The sequence below is a fragment of the Paroedura picta genome, chromosome 2 (genome assembly GCF_049243985.1).
Source record: "Paroedura picta isolate Pp20150507F chromosome 2, Ppicta_v3.0, whole genome shotgun sequence".
In the NCBI taxonomy this organism is placed as follows: Eukaryota; Metazoa; Chordata; class Lepidosauria; order Squamata; family Gekkonidae; genus Paroedura; species Paroedura picta.
The window spans coordinates 38,533,133-38,545,827 of record NC_135370.1 but is presented as its reverse complement, the minus strand read 5'-3'; the positions used below and the strand labels follow the sequence as shown (position 1 = coordinate 38,545,827).

Sequence of the window (12,695 nt, the reverse complement as noted above, 5' to 3'; positions counted from 1 at the left end):
TAGCTGTGGTCATGCCCACCCAGGACTCCTGCTCCACTTTCCACCCCTTCCCGGCCCATCATTGGCCATTTTGGGAGGGGTGGGTGGGTCAGTGTGACCATATACGGTCATATTGTCCAATAAATGTTTAACACATTTTAAAATATATTAAAGATTAATTAACTGCCACCCATTTGGGAAACTCTTCCAGTGCTATCAAGAAACCCCAGGGTTTCACAAAACCCTAGTTGAGAAAGCCTGATGGATTGGTGTCAGGTGCTCCAGCACCCTCAATGGTTGTGTTCCCTTTCCTGTTATGTTATTTATCATCTTAGCCTCTGCAACAGAAAGGCAGCCCTTTTGCAATTCTCATGTAGGAAGAAAGGAAAAATCGGATTGCCCTATTTTATGTTTATGCTTCACACCTGAATGGGAGGACAGAATCTCTGCTCATGACTCAAAAGTCAGCATAATGACTTGAGTTGTCTTTTCAGTGGAAGGGTATTGCACCCTTTCATTCCACAAGTACTGTTTCTGTGTTATTCAGTATTCATCGCGTGTTCTGAAGAGCTGCTGAATAAATAACACCATAAATTAGGGACACTCTAGAGCAGGGTTACCTCTTAAAACGGATAGGCATGCATGCCTGTGGAGATATGGCTATCAAGGGTATTTATTCTGCTTGATGGAAATGTGCCATTCTCAACAAAGGGATGTCCCTCGAATTAAGGACATCTGGAAACCTATCCACTGAAGTGGCTAATTAGAGTCCAAGGATGTTTTTTGAAGTGGTGTCCCCAGCTTTTAGAGCTCAAAATGAATTAATCTTTATTATCTGAAAGAACATCTCCATCCCATGCTATTAAGACACAAGGCACAGTCTACTTTAACAGCCTTTATTTCCCTACCACAAGCCCCATTGGGATGAGTTAGCCTCACTGCTCCTGATCATTTTCCTTTCCTTTTGGTGGGGGTTGCACAGGAAAAAGCCCCAATGTTCTGTGCCCAGAAAACCATCTTGTAGAGGAGCCGCAGCAGTCTCAGTGCTGTGCTCAGATGTTCCATTTAGGATTTCAGTTGTGAATTTTTTTTTTTTATGTAGCACCGATATGTCTTGTTCTGACACAAGTAGAAATCTGTGGAGGAGATGGCTCCATGGTAAGTCAATTACTACAGTCAAAATATAGGAAAGATGCAATTCAAACAATAGTGTGGAGGAGGAACACAGTAAGAAGAATTGGGGCTAAAAAGAGCCCATCAAGGGACAGAATGGCAGTCAGAGCAGCTTGCATTATCCCAGCCTTTTGCACAGCCTGTTCCATACCTCCAGCCACTTGTTTGTGCAGCCCAAATTCAAGACCTGATGGTAGGCCCGCCATCGAGTCTCCCATAGATTATAAGGGACCCTTTTCTCTTTGGACCAGTGTGTCTTTTCCCCCTGAGCCTCTGGGTCAATCAAATACCAAGAGACCCTTCTTTCTTCTTTAGGTGTTCTTCAAACGGAGCCACACGGTTCTGGCGTAGCAGCAACTGATACAGTTGGACCAAGTCCTCTCCTTTTACTGCTCCTGTTCCCATAACAGTGCTCACCGGTACCTTTAGGTCCTTCATGTCTTTCACCAGCTCTCTCATATAATCAGGAAGCCCTTCCAGATTGGCTGCCGTTAGTTTGATCCATCTGCCCTCCAACCGTTCCATGAGCCACTGGTTCTCCATGAATTTCTCAAACCAGAGTTGGCGACTCTAACCACACTATTAGTACCCCATTTTTCTAGCTGCAATGTAGCACTATCTGATCTGCACTTGAAAGATAGTGAGCAGGATCTGCAGGTGTAAGCTTGATTATGTTACCTCCACCACACATGGCTCTTTTTTTCAGCAGAATCCATGAAACCCATTCAGTCATGTGATATGCAAATATGCCGCTGGGAACCGAGTCAAGTCTACCAGGTTGACCTATTTAAAAACAAAAACATATTTCACATCACCTGTTCTTGATGATTTGCTAAAATGGGGACATATTTTGAAGAGCCAACAACAGTGACCATTGAACTGTGTGCTATGAAAGAACAAAACTTCTCTCCGGTCCATTTCCAGGTTTAGGCAAACTTGTTTGTTCCTTAACCACCGTGTCCTTCACTTTAAAATTGGGATAAATATTCCTGCAGAAGACACAGTGAGGGCGGGGATCTGACATTATACAAAAGGCAAGCGAACATGCAGACGGGGAAAAAAGAACTGAAAAACATATTGCCGCAAAAATAATTGGAAGCATTTGGAATAAATTAGGCATAGATGTCATAATTCTTGACACCACTTTTTGACACGTTCTATTGTGTTATGCTGTTATTACTTTAATTTCTCAAATTATACTCTCACTGAATTTTCAGTCCTCGCAAATGACACAAAATGAGGGCGCCGATGAAAACCCAGCCTTCATTCCGACATAATTAACAAACATGGTTTGTCATTAGGGAAATGAGCCCAGGAAAACCTTGGGCTTCTGCACGCCTTGACTCTCCTTCATTTCTGTTTAACTATTATTCTAGTTCCAAACTTTTGAAATAGCACATTTTGGCTTGGAATACGCCAAAACTAACCATAGCTTAATGGATGCATCCAGTCTGGACATCAGAACAACTGTGGGCTCTTTCGATCCAGTTGCCTCCCTGAAAGAGAATACAGCCAGAGCTCCAACCATAAATCTGGAGCATATGTAATGCAGGAGTCCTGTGGCCCAGCACCATACCGATGCCCACCCTGTTTCATCAAAATTGTCTGATTTGTCACTGACAGACACAACTGCTGCTAATGCCCTGGAAATATTGTTTTCTGTTGGCCTCTCCCATCGCCTAAGAGTTAATTTTGCTACTAAAAAAACCAAAACCAAACAACCCCACGTATTCAGGACATGAATATGTAACATCTGTGCATCTACCTGCTGTGCTTAATTTCAAAATGAGTGTTGTCATTAGTGCAAAATGATTTGCTCTTTCGGAAAAGTATGCTGAAAACAAAGGGTACCAGACAGGTTCCGTGGTATCTGGGCTCAGTCAAATGTCTCGACTGTTGCCTCCAGCTGTTGGGTACACAGTTGCCCAGCACTTCTCCTCTCCAGCTTTCTTCCAGATGTTAAAAACTGGCCGACCAACAGTAGGCGTGCTGGCCCTCTTGGAAATTAGCATGTCCCCTTGTGTCCTTATCCTATTCCAAACCAACAGAGAGCCAGTTTGGTGTAGTGGTTAGGAGTGCGGACTTCTAATCTGGCATGCCGGGTTCGATTCTGCACTCCCCCACATGCAGCCAGCTGGGTGACCTTGGGCTGGCCACAGCACTGATAAAACTGTTCTGACCGAGCAGTGATATCAGGGCTCTCTCAGCCTCACCCACCCCACAGGGTGTCTGTTGTGGGGAGAGGAATGGGAAGGCGACTGTAAGCCGCTTTGAGCCTCCTTCAGGTAGGGAAAAGCGGCATATAAGAACCAACTCTTCTTCTTCTTCAGTACATTTCCCTTACGGCAAGTGAGCTAAAACCAGTGAGTAGCAGGCGGGCCCCATTGCTGAAAAGTGAAAACTCTTCTCTCTTTTGCTGTCCGAAGTTTTTCGAGGGTTAACAGATGGTTTCTGCAAACTAATCACTGATAACATTGGAGTTTTTTGGTGTAGTACATGGATTTCCAGGCAAATCATGAACTGCTTTCATTTAATATTCTCACTGTGAAAAGCTGGACACTTTAATGGGATGTGGCGTGCTCTAAAGAAATGCGTCGGAGACCTCAAATTACATTAAGGCATGATTAATCGCCGTGCTCTGTGAGGTGTAATGCAAAAAAAAAAAAAAAGACAAGCATCGCTTGCTGGTTTGGAATCAGGAGTTCTGGGATTTGTGAAATGCTTTTTGGAGATGTGGGGCACGAGGGGGGGGGAGATATCTTTATTTCTGAAACACAATTAGCAGGAACAGATTTAATACTCTGACCCTGCAGTTTGTTTGTGCTACTTCTTGAGAATGACTCATGTGCTACTGTGCGTTTCTCAGCAGGAGAAGTCAATGTTTTGGAATTAGAACCAGAGGGCTGGGAGAGTGCATAAAGCATGCCTCCAAAGGATTGCAGGTTAGCCAGGGGCAGGGGATTCTCCGTTCCCATGCCTCTCTCCCTGGCACCAATCAGCTGGCCAGTGGGGGACTTACTGGCAGCAAAAAGAGGCTTCTGCCATAGAGTTTTTGCCCAACTATTTGAGCAGCCCTGGGTCACCAGCAATTAGATGATGGAACTTCTGGTGCGCACAGGAAGTGACATCACTGTTTTGCCAGCCACATTCGCCTTGGCCTCTCTTTTCTCCCAGTAAGTCTCACCCTCATCCCCCTCTGGTTGCCAGAGGAATACCTGAATACCTGGCAACCCTATGGCTGAGTCATGCTTTGAAAAATCATTCCAATTCATTAGAATAGCCTTTCTCAACCTTTTGACTGTGGAGGTACACTTGAAAAGTTTTAAGGCTTTGAGGCATACCGGAAGGGCTGTCACCTAGCCAAGCCTCCCTTCCATGGCCATTCAGAAGTGACATGTCACCTGGAAATGACATCACTCAGATGGAACCATTGCTTCATTAGCAAGCTTTCTGCCACAGATGAGGCGCAATGGAATAGAACACCTGGTAACACCAGTCTTTCACTGTAAAGATGGGGTTTTGGGGGAGGGTCATAAAAGGCTCTTCTTCCCACTACCCAAGGCCGAGAGTTCGCTAGGGGCCTTCTGTGGCCTGGCACCTGGTTGTGGGCGGGCACTAGGCCACAGAAGGCACCTCTCCTCATCACCAAAGGCCCACAGCTTGTGTAAGGCCTCCCTGTCACTCCCAAGTTAAAACAAAAACACCCTCAAAAGACCTCCGCAACCCACCCACCCCCAACAACAAGGAAGGACTCACCTTACTGGGCTCTAGCTGCCACTGACAACATAAGTCGATGAAGTGGCAGGAGCCTCGACTGATAAAGGCTTGAATGGCCAGACCCCTCTTCTTCCCATTCCCTCTAGGTCCATAATTGGCCACTCTGGGAGAGTGCAGGTCAACCTGCCCATGTAAGGGAGTGTTTTTAAATTTAAATAATAATTAAAATAATTTTAATTTAATTTAAAATATAAAATTAAAAAAAAACCAATTTAAAACAATTTAAAACAATCCCAACAAACAGGCATTTGGTTGAGACCAGGCACAACCAACAGCGAATGAAGGGCCCCCGCTCCCCCCGCTCCCCCCTTCCTCCCAGAACTCCACCAGAGCGCTCTGGACCTGTTGTGGTATTGCAATGTTGCATCGTTATACTATTTATTATATTGTTATACTGTTATATTGTTATACTGTTATTAATTACTGTATGTTTTTAACAAAGACTGTTTCATGTGTTGTTGATTAGTTTAATGTAAACCGCCCTGAGCCTTCGGGGAGGGCAGTATATAAATCTAAAAAATAAAAATAAATATAAATAATAACATTCCTAAATTAGAAGCAACCCTGCGTTAGAAGCATCTATAATTTTGTGGCTACCTGTTCTGTGTTCTTTTCTACCCCTCCTTACCGGTAGATCAGGGGTAGTCAACCTGTGGTCCTCCAGATGTCCATGGACTACAATTCCCATGGGCCCCTGCCAGCCCCTGTGGTAGATATCGTGTAGATTTGTAAAACAAAACTGGTGCAAACGGACGACTTTTCCAACCTTCCCAAAAGCATGCACGCCATCTTCAACTGCTGAAAACATGGGCCTTTTGAAGAAACAGTTTGTGGGGTTGTGCGCTTTGGCGCGGTTTGGCCACCCTGGTGATCACTGAAGCCCGAGTTGGCCAGCACCGTGGTGCAGAGAGGAGTGGCAGGTGCAGTGGCGGCGTGCCAGCCAGTGCCCCCATGCCGGCGCACAGCTCTGCACCGGCATGCAGCCACCGGCTGCTGTGCCACCGCGCCTCCTCTCCACCCCGGTGACCTCGCTTCAGGGTTCGGTGATCACCGAGGCAGCCGAACTGCGCCAAATTGCACAATCCTAGTTCCCAGCTTTCATCTCTAGTGAAGCCTCCATAGTCTGTTCAAGGGATGGAGCTAATTTTCCCTCTGGTTATTTAGTGTCCTCAAAGTGATCATCAATACTTTCACAAAGTTTCACTCAGATGTGTACCCCTCCCATGAAGAGAATCGGCCACAGACTCTATAGCCATGTGACTCTGTCCATTGGGGCATCTATTTGATGGGAAATTCCTGGACTTGGAGGGAGGAGCCTGAGGAGAGTAGGTTTGGAGAGGGGGAGACCTGAGTGGGTTATTGCGGAGGGTACCCTCCAGAGGAGCCATTTTCTTCAGTGGAACTGATCTCTGTCATCAGGAGATCATTTGAAATTTTGGGAGATCTCTGGGCTTCTATTGGCAACCCTATACTATTATGAGATTTTAATATATTATCTAAAATATGGAGAGTTGTTCTTTTACATATACGCTACATATCTCTCTTTTTGTTTTCAAATACAGGTTCAGCAAGATGCTGCCAAGTCCTCTTTAGCAAGTGGGACAGAAATAGTGGAGAATGGCAGAGAATGAAACACGATTGTCAGCATGGGTGTGGTGAAGCCAAGGCAATACTCAAGATGTGTAAATCAGAAACCAGAAACACGGTATTTTGAAAATTTAGGTAAGTTCTTTTGAAAGCTTTTTATTTTTGGAATGCCTGATTTGCCCAGCAACAAGGTAACATGCTTTATGTGACACCAATATTCTATTTGATCTGTGTGAACATAAGCAGTAAGATGAACATCGAGTCATTGTATGTACATCTATATTCTGCACATAGTTTCTTGTGTATTTTCAACACTTCACTTCGGCGTTTTTGGTGTGTCAATTATCTCTTGACAAATTCTCCTGATCCTCTAAACCTGGTATGTAGCAATGCCTAAGCTTGAAATGAAGTCTGGTTAATATTTATCCACGTGGTGTAGCAGATGCTTCAGAAATCAGCAGAATATATAGAGAGGAAACCCCACCCCCCCAGCCTCAGGGTCTCCAATTTACTGATTCCAATTGACTAAGGTCAGTGGACAAACAAGCTCATTGCTCCCAACTTTTGACCTTCATATTAAGATTCAGCAAGCAGAATCTGCTCAGGATCCCTGCCCCCAAAGAGGTTAAACTGGCCTTAACTAGGGTGGGGCCTTTTTGGTCCTGCCCCCAGCCTGGTGGAATACTCTCCCTAATGAAATCAGGGCCCTGCAGGATCTCAAACAGTTCCTCGTGGCTTATATTATAAGACAGAGCTTTTCTGATAGGCCTATAACTGAGGCCTTGAAATGACATCAAACCTGTTGGTCTCCCTCCTCAAAATCTTCCTGATCAGCCATTGAGATATATATCGCACACCCCTTTGTCCCATGAAAAAGAGGCAGCTTTTGGTAAACTAGCTTTAATTATTGTTTAGTTTAAGAATTTTAAAATGTTTACTTTTAATATATTTATTGAATCTGTACTTTGGTTTGATGTGATACCAATCGGAGGGAGAGCCCTCTAAGGCCCGGCCTCCGTGTGCCGTGGGAATTCTGAGGGGAAATCCCTCCATTTGGGGGTGCCTGGAAGATTCCTTGCCACAGGTTTTAATGTGGGACAAAACAACTGGGGGAGGGAGAAGAGCAACTCTAGTGTTGGTCTCTGAGAGCCATTCTGGGGCCACATGTAAAGAACAGTGGCCCCTAACCTGGAGAGCCAGGTTTGATCCCCCACAAGCAGCAGGCTTGGTGACCTTGGGATAGTCCAAGTTCTCCCAGAGCTCTCTCAGCCACACCTCCCTCACAGGGTGTCGGTTATGGGGAGAGGAAGGAAAGGCGATTGTAAACTGCTTAGAGACACCTGAGACCTGCTAGGTGACTTTGGGACAGTCAAAGTTCTCTCAGAGCTCTCTCCGCCACACCCTCCAAAGCTGGTCATTATATTCTAGAGCTGAGCAGTGATCTAGAGATGATGGTAGAGGCTTGCAGACTGAGGTTGGGGTCGAGTAGTGCGGGTGTGCCCCTTCTGGGCTAGGGGCTTTAGTCAGCCTTTACCAGCAACTGTGTATTTTGGGGTGCAGACAGACAGACAGATCAGATCAGCATGGTTCCTGCGAGTCTGGAAAGTGCAGGAAGGTCAAGAAAACATTGCAGAGAGGAGGTAAGGTTGCCAGATTGGTGTAGGTTCATGTTCTGGAATGCCACACTTCCAAGCTGTGTGTAAACCTGACTAGGGTCAAGTCTGCTGTGCACAGAGAGACCTCCTCTACCTCAAACCCCCACATCCCCAGAGTCTGGAAAAGACTCAAAGAGGGAAATCCGTATAGAGTTGAATGATGCCGTTGTTTTCAATGGTGCCAATTCGATTTGACCATATCCAAATTTTTTCAGTTGAATCAAAACTATAGTGATCCGGTCCAATCGAAAATGGTCTAAAACTTCTTTTACTTGCACATGCCTAGGTTTATTGCTAGAAGCTGGAGGGGAACCTTCTGAAATTAATTCCTTCAATGTGCTATCAAAACCCAGTGCACTGTAACAGGAACAGTTTAAAGCAGAAGTCCACACTTCTAAGTTCTTAGAACTCAGTAACCCTGCTAAGAATTCATCTGTACATCAATTGCTCTTTCAAGGACTAGGCCTTGGAAATGCAAGTTATCCATCAGTAATATCATTGTTGATGTTCTGCTTCTGGGGGAGGCCAGTGAGAGCTGTCCTCTTATGGCAGGGGAGACCCTTCTTGTCGGTAGCTTTATTCGTTCAAACAGGCCTCAACCTTAACCCTGGCAGAAGAGTTCTGTCTTCCAGACCCTACGGAACTGTGATAGTTCCGTTAGGGCCCTGATGTTCTCCAGGAGCTCATGAGAAGATCTCCATGCAACCGAGATCAGTTCCCCAGGAGAAAATGGCTGCTTTGGTGGGTGGCCTCTATGGTGTTATACCCTGCTGAGGTGTAATGTGAATGAAGGGCAGAGAGACATAGCTGTGCTCCAGTGATTTTGAAACTGGCATCCTTTTCCTAATGTCCTCCTGCTCAGAATTCAGAAGCAGGCCTCTGGAAGGATGCCTACAGAGTATGAAAAGCAGAACTCATCGCTCAGTTAGAAAAGTCAGTAATCATCAGCTACGAACGGCACGGAGCTGCGGCTGATCCCATTTACCATCTGGCATGATATTACTTATTATTTCCTCTGGGAACGCACAAAAGATGAAAAGAGAAGTGAACGTTTTCAAGGTGCACGGAATGATAATCCAAAGTTGCATCCTGGCTGATAATATCAATGTGATGTATAATTGAGATACGAGCAGGGTGGAGAAGCAAGATGCTAAAAATTGCCAAGTGCTGATGAGGTCCTTTCAAGACTCAGTGCTGAACAGACAATGTAATCCTATTAGGGACGTCAGAACAGGAAGAAATCTCCAACTATTTATTTAAAAGCCCCCTCAAACAAATCAAAAGTAATCAAAGCCGAGAAATCCCAGGCTTTTCAACAATTGCAACACAACTGTGCATCAGATTTTCTAGGGTAATCTCCCCAAAATGTTAATCCAATAATCTTCCAAAGGAGATTCTCCATATGCATAGCTATAGCAAATATATCTACAGGCTGTGCGTGGAATTAACTTTAACCGAAAGAAAAATTCATTTACTAAAAGGGATTAAAGGAAATGATTCTTAAATTATTTCAAAACAAGGACTTATTGAGGGAGGGGGCAGGACGGGTTCTTTCCCTCCCCCATCCCCCCGCCCCCGCAATTGTTAGGTTAAATCCAGTGTGAAAATTCTGCAAATCTAATTAAAATTTGCATATGGCTTTTCAATGAAACAGTTGCATTAAAGTTAACTAACACTGAGCAATGTGAGTGCGTAGTTGATATAGTTTTGCCTCAACATCTCTCCTGGTGTACCATCAACAGCTGCTTAGCAATTGTGCCTTCAAAAAAAGAGTGTTTTCCTACAAGCAATTTTATTTCGTTCTTGAATATTTCCAATTCTACTCTTATCAATGTTGCAACTTTCCACAGCTCTGTTAAGGAAACTTAGCATGTCTGTCAGAATTTGAATTCTGAGCATGCCGTTGGTTTAGAGCAGGGGTAGTCAAACTGCGGCCCTCCAGATGTCCATGGACTACAATTCCCAAGAGCCCCCTGCCAGCAAATGCTGGCAGGGGGCTCTTGGGAATTGTAGTCCATGGACATCTGGCAAATGCTGGCAGGGGGCTCTTGGGAATTGTAGTCCATGGACATCTGGCAAATGCTGGCAGGGGGCTCTTGGGAATTGTAGTCCATGGACATCTGGAGGGCCGCAGTTTGACTACCCCTGGTTTAGAGCACTGTGATATACACAAGCTGGCTTTTCTGTTCAGTCAAACTCAGGGAAAGTCTGTCTCTCCCAGGCTCCACTCCAGGAAGAGTTCTAGCCTGGTAAGTGTAGATGGAGTGAGCCCCCAGCTATTCCCATTTTAGCCAGTGGGGTGTGGTGGTTAGAATGTCAGAGCAGGAACTAGGAGACCTAGGTTTCAATCCCCATTCTGCCATGAAAGCTTTCTGAGTGGCCTTGGACCAATCTCACCCTGATTTACTTCACATTGGTTTTGTGAGAATAACATGGAAGAGAAGGGAATGATGTCTGCCCCTTTTGGACCCCATTGTGGCAGAAAGTCAGAGTATAAAGGAAATAATAAATAAATAAGACGTATTAACAAGAAGAAGAGTTGGTTTTTATACCCTGCTTTTCACTGCCCAAAGGCGTTTCAAAGCGGCTTACAGTTGCCTTTCCTTCCTCTCCACACAACAGGCTCCCTGTGAGGTAGGTGAAGCCGAGACTATTTCTGCACTAGTGATATCATTCGGATTTGCATTTTTAATGAGTCGAATTTTGACCGTTTCTGGGCTAAATTTTGCTTCTTCAGTTGCAGTCCCAAATTGCTCCCTCACTTGCCCTGCAGCAAAGTAATCCCCAGAAAACCAGATTTCATTTCTTCAAGTGCGGTCTAATTCGGGGCTGCCCAATGCAGAAATGTGAGCTATCAGGTTTCTTTCCGTGCCACCATTTTGAGACATGTGAGCATGCCCTTTTCTTCCTTGTCATCTTCTTTCCTCAAATGCCCCTTCCTCTCTCTCCCTCCCTTCCAAAAACTCTGCTATTTTTTTTAAAGTGCTGTGTGTGATAACGTTATAACGCTGTTTCTAATTTTTTTTAAAAGCAGTCTTGAACAGCAGTGTTTTAATGTTATAACATTATAACTCAGGGTTTAAAAAAATTACATTCAGGACACTTGGGGGAAGGCGGGAAATGAACAAGGGTGCAGAATGTTTAGATTAATGGGCGCAGCGAAAACAAAAGTGCAAGCAGGCACCATTTTGCAAAAAAGCACATTTTTTTTTTAAAGGGGAAGGGAGCAAAGCATGGTGTGTGACTGCTTTTGTCAGTGCGGAAAGCATGTCACAGATTTCAGCCTAGTAAATAAGGGGAGGGTAGCCCAAAATAAAAATACTAGAGTTGACATACAGCATCCAAATGAAATCCAAAGAGAGGCTAAAAGAAGGTATATCTCCTAATGTGGAAACGGTCTGAGAGAGCTCTGACAGGATTTCTCAGTCAGAACAGCACTGTCAGGGCTGTGACGAGCTCAAGGTCACCCAGCTAGCTGCATGTGGAGGGGCGGGGAATCAAACCCGTCTCACCAGATAAAAGCTGCTACTCCTCACCACTATGCTAAGCTAGCTCTTAATGTAGAGGGGTGAAAACCTGGCAGGAAAAAAGCCCAGAATGTTTATTTTTGTTAATTTCAGTCATTTATTAGCCTCACATGAATACAAAATGGCTTACAATGTAAACAACAATAAAATGCATAAATTACATAAACCTACTAATTTAAAACTCAGTATGTTAAACCTGCCAGTAGGCAAAATAGCTAAAATTAATTGCATGCCATCTTGGGTAAGATCGTCGTCAGCTGCCTCCAGAATTTTGGGAGGATGGGGAAGGGTTCTCCTTTTATTCTCTCGCCACACACATTTTTCCTCCCAACTAGATACCTGGGATAGCACTGGGTGGAAAAAATACTTGTGAGTTTTCAATATGTGTAGCATGATTATTTTTATGTAAGATAACACAGTCTACAGCTTCAACTAATAATTCCTGTACGCACCATAAATATGCACAACATATTTCAAAGCATATGGTTATTGATGAAAGGAGCTAACTTGGCAATAATTAATATGCTATCCTGTATTTGATTACTTTTCATGGTTGAAGAGTGTCTTCAGTACTATAAAGTCTACCTCACCATCCGAGTATGCTGCTTGTCATATTGTGACCGTTTCTGTCCAAGTAATATACTACCTCTTGTTCATTAATTTTTGCCTTTATTTTTCCTGTGTCTCAGCTGGCAAAAATCATGATCCATGTGCTGAATTAGTACAGGGCCAGCAGTTTGCAGCTCTCTCTCAAGTCCTGGGTACATTTGTAATTTTGCATGTCAACAACCAAGGCATTGTATACTTTTAAATTCCATATATATGCCGTTGAGGCCTTTTCCAATACTGTTGTAATAGAAATTGTAGGGTTTCACGGTCACCGGAGGAGAACAGGAATGGCATCCACCTCATCTGTCCCACTGGAAGTAAGGGACATATGGACGTCCAACCGTGTTCACAGGGTGACCATCCCAACTTCACCAGGAAGCTCATTGGG

At 44.4% G+C, this 12,695-nt stretch overlaps 1 protein-coding gene across 5 annotated transcripts in view; it reads left to right on the top strand.

The window, feature by feature from the left end:
• B3GALT1 (beta-1,3-galactosyltransferase 1) overlaps nt 1-12,695 on the top strand; it is a 504,258-nt gene that overhangs the window by 235,666 nt on the left and 255,897 nt on the right. For all 5 annotated transcript variants that reach the window (XM_077319820.1, XM_077319819.1, XM_077319817.1 and 2 more), the window contains one exon: nt 6,492-6,651. The gene's annotated coding sequence lies outside the window, so the exon portion shown is untranslated. The remainder of the gene's footprint in view (nt 1-6,491; nt 6,652-12,695) is intronic.